Source organism: Atta colombica, unplaced genomic scaffold, assembly GCF_001594045.1.
Source record: "Atta colombica isolate Treedump-2 unplaced genomic scaffold, Acol1.0 scaffold146, whole genome shotgun sequence".
NCBI lineage: Eukaryota > Metazoa > Arthropoda > Insecta > Hymenoptera > Formicidae > Atta > Atta colombica.
Genome location: NW_017259235.1, coordinates 177,604 through 184,870, shown reverse-complemented (window position 1 = coordinate 184,870; position 7,267 = coordinate 177,604). Strand labels below are relative to the sequence as shown.

Genomic DNA, 7,267 nt, shown 5'->3' with positions numbered 1-7,267 from the left:
AATTGTATATATTTTTATATTATTTTATATAATTATATATAAAATTTTTTTCCCCGAATAATAACGCCATTATCACAATTCATTATTTCATTACTTACTATCAATATGTTGTATGTTAACGTTTTGATATATTTAGTGCTTTATAATCTTATTTAAGAGAGTTATCGTCATCAGGTTCCGTGGTGTAGCGGTTATCACGTCTGCTTTACACGCAGAAGGTCGCCAGTTCGATCCCGGCCGGAACCACTTTTTTTTTCTTATTTTGATATGAAAATTTATCTTAAAATTAAAAAATGCTATTTAATAATTTTATTAAAAAAAAAAACAATAAATAAAAATATATAACTGCGTAAAATTACATAGACATATCGATTTAAAAACCTAGGAGATTTAATATATTTTTACATAATCACTTTTTAAATAAAATTATAGAATTATTAAAATTGAGAACATCAAAATGTGTTCGAAAACATCTTCTATTTGTCTTAAAGATAAGAAAAACTTAAGAAGGAAGATTTATAATTTCAGATCTGCGATTTTGAAACTTACCTTTATTCTCAAGGCATAAATGTGTTTATTAATTAATATTAATAATGTTTAGTGATTTATTCTACAAATATTTAATATTATTATTTAATAATTGTAATTGTCAAAATAATTTCAATAATTATTCTTTGAAGGACATTAATCAATTCCATCACTTCACATTTCAAACTTATACTTATTTTATTTTGCCAATAAAATCAAGTTTAATTAAAAAGAAAGATAAAGTCAACTTGATAATTTTTTAAAGTAATTAGAAAATGAATGAAATTAAATTTAGTGAGAAGAAAACTTCTGAGCGCTTCATTGAGCGCTTCGTGTCGAATCGACACGTCACACTTATCGACTCTCGACGAAGGGACGAAAGTATGAAAAGATTCGAGAGATAGGGCGGATCGAAGGAATCCGCGAGAATGGCGAGATATACGTGGGCGAATCGTGAGAAACCGCAGGTGACACCTTGTCATGGCGGTCGGCGGTTCACACTTCAGTTTCTTTCATCCCTTTTCTGATGACAAGACAACCGAAGTAACGGTGCAGGGCCGCTTCAGCGTGGAATTGAGAAAGTGAAAAATGCTTAGTCGCGTTACGTGAAATCTTGCAAACTTAAGGAAGCGAACTTAAAATCGTAATAAAATGAATAATAGAAAAGAATTATATAAAAAAATATATATATATTTTATTAAATATATATTGTTTGAAGGCATGAAAATCTATCATAAGTACGTAAGATTAATAAAAACTTGTCATAATCGACAAAAAGGTTGAGCAATTTTATTTTTCTTTTAATGTAATTCTTTGAAGATACATTACAAAAAAATATTTAAGTATTATTGATTCACTAGCTCAAGGATTAGAATATTTTTTAACAAATTTGCTTGTAATAGACATAAGTAATTCGACAAATTGATAAAATGGTAGTGGTAATTCTGCTGGAGGAAACAGCGTCCCTGACGTCGAGCATCTTTTTCAGTGAAGTGCGGTAGGAGGGATAAAAGGTTTCCTTGTTTAACAAAATATCGTCTCCGAGCCATTAGCCCGACCGTTACCACTTCAGCGCGATTTTCTGCTCCCGCTATCGCATCGAAGAGGCATTCGGGGATCTTGCGGATCCTGCGAGCTATCAAACGCAGGCTCTTTTTCCACCCTTCAGGATAATTTTGCTGTGTTGAAATTAACAGGAGAGCTCGGTATCTGGGTGCACTCGACACTGTCGGCGTTAATTCGCGACCTTTAATTTCCGTTAAAATGATCATAACACTTTCCTTCGCTTTTACTTATATTTATTTTATCTTTTTTTAGGAAGCAAGAGATGATAAATTGCTTATAATCTTAAAGCAAGTTTATCAGGATATTTGTCAAACTTTAATTTAAATTCGAATTTCTTATATTAGATTTGTTATTGATTAATAATATACGCAAATTACGCAATTAAATATAATGTAATTATATATATTTCTAAATAAATTCGTGTATTTTATATTTCTTAAAAAATATTTTTGAGCAAACAATTTTTTTCCTCGAATTTCGAGACTTATTTCTGTTTTTAAAAAGCAAGCTTTGCAAGTTCTAGGCACCGTGTATAAAATATCTAGTAGATAAAACGGTTACTTGATCGCATATATATATTCTCGAGATGGCGATCATTGATTTCCAAGGAAATAATAAATGAAATATTCAAGAAATACTGTATGCCATTACGCTTGTCTTGCGTAACCGAACGTCGCAACGCCGTGAGAAATTACCAGATGTCACAGTCACTCCCAGAGTACGGTAACAGAAATGTATATTCCAACGAGGCCTGTCAGATCTTTATTTAAGGATCAATCATCATCGAAGTCGATCTACATAGTAAATCGATCTAGAAATTATGAAACGATCGAGATTCAAATAATGTATGTATACATGTTCAAAAAACGAATATTTTATTAAAAAAATATACAGGCTATTTTAGGATTTTTAATCCTTATTTTATTTTCGGCTTTTTCGAGCGATTTAAAGACGATTCTTTTTTAACGAAAATTTAATTATAAATTGTTATAATTTATGAAAATAAATCTATTTGTACTTAAAAATTCTATAAAAATAATTTGACATTAAACTTTATTAAATAAAAAAACAGGTTAATATTTTTCTATCTACGTTTATGAATTAATCCATGAAATTTTTACTTTACGTTCATAATACAATTGTTTAGTAAATTATTAATATTACCTAAGTTTATGTATATTTTATATCGTCGTTACATGTGAATTTTCTCACCTTAAATAAAAAATCTTTATAATAAATAAAAAAGGGAAATAATATAATTCTTTCTCCTCTTTTCCATCACATGTTATTATTGAATTGCTGAAAAGCAACTAAGGGTAAAATAAATTTTCTCCCTACACAATCCTTTCTCTTTCTCTCTCTTTCTTTCTCTCTCGTTTCCCCTTATATCCCTTTCAGGGTTATAAGGTTCGCTCGATAATGCCGGTTCGACTTCGGTTCTTTGCGATTAGCCGGAGGGAGAGGCAGCAAAAGCCGTGTACGAGTTGACTTTCGCGCTTCGGTTCACTCACCGCCGTTTACAGCAGAGTGGAGGACTGGAGGAGAGGATACCCTTCGCTATTTACAATTAGCCGAGGGGTTGCGCTCGTTCAACCCCTGCGAAGATCGTGAAGATCTGGCTCCGCCTGTCGGCCAATCGTTGTCGTTGCTCGACGTCTCGCGCACGTATTCTCGCGTCGACGGACATCGCGTCCGCCCAGCCGCGTGAACTCCGGGGGATGATAATCCTAGCTAGCTGATACCCTTTCTGAGCTACTACTGGAAGTCGCGATCAGATAGCGACGGGCAAAAATTATAACAAGTTATAGATCGCACGTGTCCGCGCTTACGCGAGTTTAACGTGTTTTACTCACCGAACAAGAAGCGAAATCGAAGAATCTTTGCGACCCTGACCGAGATAATTGGCGACAATCGACATGAAATTCTGAGGGGTACATCTCGTAGTTGTACCACGTGCGGCTTTATTCTGCGTCTTGTGCATTGTTAGACGAATTCTGAGGATAACTGTTATCATGACGTTAGTCTGATCACGTGCTGGTGTAAATTCTCTCCGAGGTAATAGAAAGTTCTACGACAAATAATTTGATCGACTTTTAAGATTGAAACTTTTAAATATTGCAATAACTGTTGTAATTAATGCACAAAGTGTAAAAGATTAAAAAAATATTATGTTGTAAAATGAATCAAATTATGTTTAAAGAATTATATAACTGTCATCCGATTTCAGAGAGATTTGAAGTTGACTATATTAAAAAAAAAAAACAGAAATTAATCATAGTGTTATGTGATGAATATAAAATTGTAATGTCATTCATTGTCAAAATTAAATTAATTTTGCCTAATTTAAGTACATTTAACTAAGCTAAACTAATTTCTTTAACTAAACTAATCTTGAAATTAGCTAAATTAATTTCCAAACAATAATTAAGTATTATTTGTCGTAAAATTTGCATTTATGTAAATGTGTTTTAATTTTTTTAAGTAGAGAAAATTATTTGGTTTTCTTTGAAGAATACGTTATTGAAGTTTGACGCAAATAACATTATATATCAAACATTAAAAATAAATATGATACTCCAATCATAATTTTGGACTTTAGAACATCTACATATCATTCGCGACATTCGCCAAATCTAGTTGAAGATTAATAGATCACAGTGAACAGAGACGAACAAGAAAAAATTCCTTGCTGAACTTGGGATCTAATATAAGTAAGTACTATTTTATTGATAATAGTACAGGTGGTTGCATATTATCTGTTAATAATGTGTAACCAATTGTATAACAATGCAATATATTTTTTTGCTGGAAGTTTTAAATAAATAATAATTGGCGTAATTGATAAGGGTAAAGGGATTAAAAATAAATATTTGTAAACGTAAAATATAAAATAAAAAAGAATTATAAAGAATTATGTAGTAATAATAGTTGTTATCTTTTTTTGAGAGATATTCAAAGTCAGCTATACGTTTTTTTTAAACAAAGATTAAGTATTATATAGATATGAGATATTACAGTGAGGTATTTTTTTATTCAGGTTATAGTATAAAATAATGTTTCGTAATATAATGGTTTTCAATATGTTAATGTACTTAATAATGATAAAAATAATTCATATTTATTATATAAGTATATAAAATAATTTATCTTTGTCTCGTGTTTAAAAGATCACGATAATAATAAATAAAAAAATTCATTACTTTTGAAAAAAGATCTGTTTGTTTTCAATTTTCATTAAGATCACAATTTTTAATCTTTAAAATTGCAAACGCAGTGCATAGAATTTATTTCTTGCTTGCTTCTGTTTGTGATTAATTAGCATTAAAATAAAACTCTTGGCATCAGCAAATTCAATTCAAAAAGTCTGCGTGCTTAGTGAATTCAGTGCGAGTTTTGACTCACAATCAGGTTGGAACACTGTACGCATTAATTTTTAATTTAATTATATTCTTTTATTTATTTGTATCATTCGTTACTTTGTATAAAATCGCTATCGATATTTTATAAATTTTAGTTCTGCGTTACTTGTATTTTTTATCGAACGACATTACTGTAAAATATAAGTTATATTCGCGGAATTTCACTTTTCACTTTAAGATATATACACACATATATTGTTATTTTATATGCATCAGACAAAACATTAAGATATACACGAAACAAGCAGATCGATTAGTGCGGAGATCTTCATTTTTATCAAAGCTTTTGATTTTTCTAAACTATGTATTTAATTATTTTTTACAAATTTAAATTTATCTATTTACAATCAAAAATATCGATAGTGTTTTTAAAGAGTCACCTCCAATTATCGGCGGAGGATTAAATTTCCTATATTATCACGTAAATTTACAAGTGTTACTTCGGAGAAGTAAATCGTGAAAAATGAAGAAACGTGTCGAAATAATCAGTCCGCGCGAACATCGCTGATTTAATCGTCATTGAGCTCTCTTTCGAACTCCCTCGGCGGAATCAGCGTGTTGCTGTCGGTGGTGCGATTAACAGGCGACACGTGTCACACCGCTTACCGCTGGTCACCCGTGAGTACACGCACCTGTAAACCCGGTTTTCCGGTGGTCGTGCGTGCAATTATAGTGCCGCAATGACTATTATTACGTTATCAGACCGGTACATATGTCAAGAAATGGCAAACGTTAATGGAAGAGAGAGAGAGAGGGGGGGGGAGAGAGAGAGAGAGAGAGAGAGGATGGAATTTCATCCGGTCTTCGATGCAATGCAGCGCGAATATTGTTACGTAAAGTTTACGTATTGGTCTCGCACGCAATATTATTTCGCACCTTCCCAAACCCGTTATATTTGTGCCGTCGCACAAATTAGAGCCTTTATTTGATACGCATTCGTGAGCAGTCGTGCGCGCGAATATTATTAATATCTATAGAGATAAATGCATATTGATTCCACACGCAATAGTTTTTCATATGTTGTTTCTTCCGATGCGGTCGTTATGTTGCAAATGTACACTGAGAGAAAAATGTTTAGTATTTGTGATTATAATTGTATAAGTAAAATAATTCTGCACTGAAAAAAAATATAGTCAATTTTAATATAATTTAAATATTCAGTTATAATCTAAAACTATCAATATTTTTAAAAATATTTTTTTAAATATTTATTTTTTTGAATACTGTCAACTAAATATTTATTAAATATAAAGATATATTTATTTGATACGAGAAATGTTAATTTGATTTAACAATCTTTTTTTTTTTTGCTAAACGAATATTTATTTACTGTAAGTAAATATTTAGTATTGAACTAAATATTTATTAAAATTGACTATATTTTTTCTCAGTGATTAGTAACTCCATTTTTTATAGTTATTATTGCTATAATATTATTAATAATAATCATATATGTATAATTCTCTCAAAATTGTATTATAATTACGAATATCAATATAGTAAAATATCAAGGTATAAATGATAAATAAAATAAACATTTTCATTCAGTAAATCCAACCGCAATTATAAACTGTTTTCTTAAATTCACTTACTATTTATGTGATAATAATAACTAAAAAATATGTTCGGAAAAAGCATTAAAAGTTTTCAAGCGGAAATGTGTAACTATTATTAATAGCATAATCGACTGTTTTTGCATGGTCAAAATAATTATAAATATATATTGTCCTTATTCTTAAAAAATGACTATAAATTATGATTGCAGTTTTGTTCTCTCAGTGTAAGCATTCCATTGTTCATAGATACTTTGTACACATATATTTTATTAAAGTATAATATGAATAATATATCTCCCTGTCCATACGTTGCTTTGCGACGTATGATAATTGTCACATAATTGCAGGCAGATGCAACATTCTTGATATTTCTTTATCTTTCTTCTTCAATTTTTAGCTTTAAATATTAGCAATAACAAAAAGGCAAATTAATTAAAAAAATTTTGTAAAATTTATTTTAAAAAAATTGTATTACGATCCCTTATAGATCTGCCATCACTGACAGTCACGACGCGGGTGTCGTGTACAATGTAGTCGAACGTGTCACGCAATCACTGTCAAGTCGTGCGAAGCGTGCACGTGCGCGTGGCTGGAACCGATCGTGCCGCGGCTAATCGTAAATTAGGATCGGGTGAAAAAGAAAAGGAACACAGCTCCCGTCATTAACTTCAGTAATCGCTGGAACCCTCGTGGTTCCGG

At 30.8% G+C, this 7,267-nt stretch overlaps 1 non-coding gene across 1 annotated transcript; it reads left to right on the top strand.

Annotated features, from left to right (window-relative positions):
• Positions 1-173: 173 nt before the first annotated feature.
• On the top strand, positions 174-246 carry Trnav-uac. The gene has a single exon. It is a non-coding gene; the product is annotated as a tRNA-Val (tRNA).
• Positions 247-7,267: the final 7,021 nt, after the last annotated feature.